Raw genomic sequence first — 3,928 nt, forward strand, 5'->3', positions numbered from 1 at the left:
TGTATAGATTTTGTACATGTGGCTGGTTATCAATCTCTGCCTGTTTGTGGTGCTTGGTGAGGGTCTATCTGCTCAAGTATGGGTTTATCAAGGTGGAAAATATAAAGTAATCAAGAGCAACAGAGATATGGCACATGTAATTATAAAGGGGCTATATTGACTTAAAAAAGGTAACTTAGTACAATATTAAGGGAAAATTACACTTTTACATTTATTTTACATTATTACATGTGAATAGGTACTAGAAATGCAGAATTATAGAATCACAAAAATTGGCAAATATTTATTAATTATATTTTACCAAATAGTTTTGAGTACTAATAAAAGCTTAGTAATTTAAAATAAATGCACATTAGTAAGGCTCTCATGAGAAATCCTAATGAATATTATATTATTATAAAGTCCTCAATGATCATTTCCAAGTACATTAGCACCTACCAATTCCATTTTATTTTCTTTCTTTTTTTAAACGTGTATGGGTGTTTTGACTGCATGTCTATCTGCTCAAGTCTATCTGTAATGTGACTTGTACCTGTGGAGGCCAGAACATGGCACCAAGTTCTCTGGAATTGGAGTTCCAGATGGTTGTGAATTGCCAGGTAGATTCTGGTAATCAACTACAAACCTATAAAAGAAAGAAAACAAAATCTCCTAGATCTTGATTTCTGCTAGTATATTGTATAAAATGAATACACATATGTCGTAAAACTAAAAAAAAAAAAAACTTGATATTTGAAAAGCTGTGTCTCTAACATCTGCATTTTTTGCTATTATTTAATTAGACCTTTGAAAATATCTGCCTCTTAATTTTTGTGCTTATATGGACAAATATGTGTGATTGTTGACATTAGCTTGTTGATTTGTCTTTGAATACCTGCTAATATCTGATATTGACAGGTAATTTATGTGCTATTGATCTCAGTTGTGCTCACTAATCTGTTTTTATTGTTTCCTTTCTCTATTCATGTAAGATATCACTTTGTTATAACTTGGATCATTTTCTATTAATACTTCTCTTTTATTTTATCCAATAATTAATTTAACATTTCCCAGAGTATGCACAGTCTGAAGTGCTAAAGTGTCAGGCAGGATAGAACACTCCCTCCCTCTCTCCCTCCCTCCCTCCATATCTCCTTCCCTTCCCTCCATATCTCCTTCCCTCCCTTGCTTTCTTTACATTTATTTATTTACTTATTTATTTTTCATTATCTAATATCTTGACTGCAGTTTCCCCTCCCTCTTCTCCCATTCTCTCCCCCCTCCCTCCAACCCCACTTCTTAATCCACTCCTCTTCTCTTTCTGTTCAAAAAGAAGACAGACCTCCATGGATGTAAAGTAAACATGACATATTAAGTTCTGGTAAGACAAAGCATCTCCTCTTGTATTCAAGCCAAGCTAAGCAATCCAGGACAAGGAATATGTTCCCAAGACCCAGCCAATGCATTAGAGACTGTCTCTGTTCCTATTGTTATGAGTTCCATAAGTATATGAAGGTACACAACTGTCACATACATGTAGAGGGCCTAGGCTGATCCCATGCAGGCTCCCCGGTGGTGGGGAGAATACAGTTTTATGTCAAATGTGAACAATGCTCTTGTTATTTTTGTCAGGAACTTTTGAGCAATCATATTAAACTGTATACCTTAATGCAATGTTTTTGCCAAACAATATTGTTAAACTAAAATACCCAATACATAGCTCTCTGGAGATTCCAGAATGTTGATCCATACTTATTGTAATAACTGTAGATTTTACATCTATAAATGCCAAGCAATATTTTTACTGTCTTCTTAAAATTCATGTAGCTATGGTAATATATAAAATAATGAATATATAAAATGAAATAATGAAGTAAAATGTAAAAGATGAAGCCGGGCGTTGGTGGTGCACGCCTTTAATCCCAGCACTGGGAGGCAGAGGCAGGTGGATTTCTGTGAGTTCGAGACAAGCCTGGTCTACAAGAGCTAGTTCCAGGATAGGCTCCAAAGCCACAGAGAAACCCTGTCTCAAAAAAAAAAAAAAAAGAGAAAAACTCTCTTGTAAGAAAATGGTCAAATAATTGAATAATTGGAAGAAAACAAAAATCACAAATTTAGAAAATAATCACAAAGTACAGATTTATATAATTTTAAATTACTATTAACTTGTATATAATTATAACTGGGCTGATTATGTTAGTTGCCTATAATATGATCAAAGAACTATAATTCTCAATATCTCTAAAAGCACTGCATATTCTGTTTTAGGAAATTCATATTAGCACTATTGAATTTAAAGGAATCAATCAAGTATTTCAAATACTTTCTCATTTTGGCTTACTCCAATGTTTTGTTTCAAAGAATTCCTTTTCAGTAGAGCACTGTCTTGGAGACAGACATTAGCATAGCATTTTGAGAAATTTGCTGTCTCAGTGTTATGAACCTATTTGGAACCTCTGATAGTTTTGTAAAATATTAACTGAGAACATAGTGACTAAAGTAGCACAACTATTTCTGGTTTACTAGTCCATAATTCAGAAGTTCTGGCAGAGTGCAGCTAAGCAATTTCTCTGCTTGGCGCTATAAAATCCAACTTCAGGGTATGGATGGAGCATGTCTGAGATCCTTCCTGCAGATCCTGGGGATGAATCCTTCCTGCTGGCTGTTGCCATTGTGTCATCTGAAAATTGACATTGTTACTAGTTTATTGAGTCAATTTGTTTCTTGTCTTATGATGAACTTTTTGCCTTCTAAAGGATATGATGTTGAATTTTTCTGCTCTTCAAATTGCAGGTATCTTTCTTGTCACTTCTTCTGCCTTCTAGCGTCTCAACAGAAGAAAGTTCTATGGCTTGGAAAGCTCATGTGACCAGTTTGATCACCGACATAATCTAGTAAAACTCCTATTTTAATGCCTTAATACTAATTACATCTACAAAATTCCTTTTCACATTACATGTTAAGTACAGAGATATCAGGCATAATCATATGGCCATCATGGGCATGTGTTTCTAACACATTAAATAATTGGCCTCCAAATGCATTTTTTTGTTCTCATAATCTGGTGACCACCCTTCTCTACATTAAGGGAAAATGTAATCATCCTTCCATTATACCATCTTTAGTTTAGTTAGGTTAGTTCTTAATCCCCACATAGACTTATTTTTTCTTCCTATTTGTTGATTACCTTTACATTCTGTTCTTCTAAAATTTTAATATTAGTGCTCTTCCCAGAAATCCATATGAAAATTTAATCATCAGTACAATAGCATTAAGAAATGGCTTCTTGTCTGACACTTTCCTAGTGTCCAAGATACAGAAGTAAGGATGTGAGTCCTCCAGAGTGAAATTCTAGATTTCCTTGGGTTTTCTGGTAGGAGCTGTGATCAACTTTGCTGACAACGCAGGAACCAAAAAATTGTATATATATCATCTCTGTGAAGGGAATCAAGGGACAACTGAACAGACTTCCTGCTGTTTGTGTGGGCATCATGGTGATGGCAGTTAAGAAAGGCAAAATAGAACTAAGAAAAAAGGTCTATCCTGCAATGGTAACTTGACAATGAAAGTTGTATCAAAGAAAAGATGGAGTGTTTCTTTATTCTGAAGACAATGCAGGGGTTACAATAAACAATAAATGTGAGATGAAAGGTTCTGCTATTACAGGTCTAGTTTCAATGGAATGTGCAAATTTGTGGCCCAGGGATGCACACAATGCAGGCAGCATTGCATGATTCTCCAGTGTATTTGTAAAATATATTCATTAAAAAGTCAAAAAAGAGAGAAATGGAATCTTTAGGAGGTGTTCAGGTCATGAGAAATCCACTTCTTCACGTATGGTGTTAATCCATTAGGACAGGGATGAAAGTACGTGGCAGACCTCATGTTAATCTCCATAATTCTGTATGTACTGAGTTCAAGGCATCATTATAAAAACATTGGTCCATCC

At 34.8% G+C, this 3,928-nt stretch overlaps 1 pseudogene; it reads left to right on the plus strand.

Moving 5' to 3' along the window:
* The first annotated feature begins 2,713 nt into the window (after positions 1-2,713).
* Positions 2,714-3,713, plus strand: LOC113833768 (annotated as a pseudogene).
* Positions 3,714-3,928: the final 215 nt, after the last annotated feature.

This window comes from Cricetulus griseus, chromosome 2 (genome assembly GCF_003668045.3).
Source record: "Cricetulus griseus strain 17A/GY chromosome 2, alternate assembly CriGri-PICRH-1.0, whole genome shotgun sequence".
NCBI classification, from domain to species: domain Eukaryota; kingdom Metazoa; phylum Chordata; class Mammalia; order Rodentia; family Cricetidae; genus Cricetulus; species Cricetulus griseus.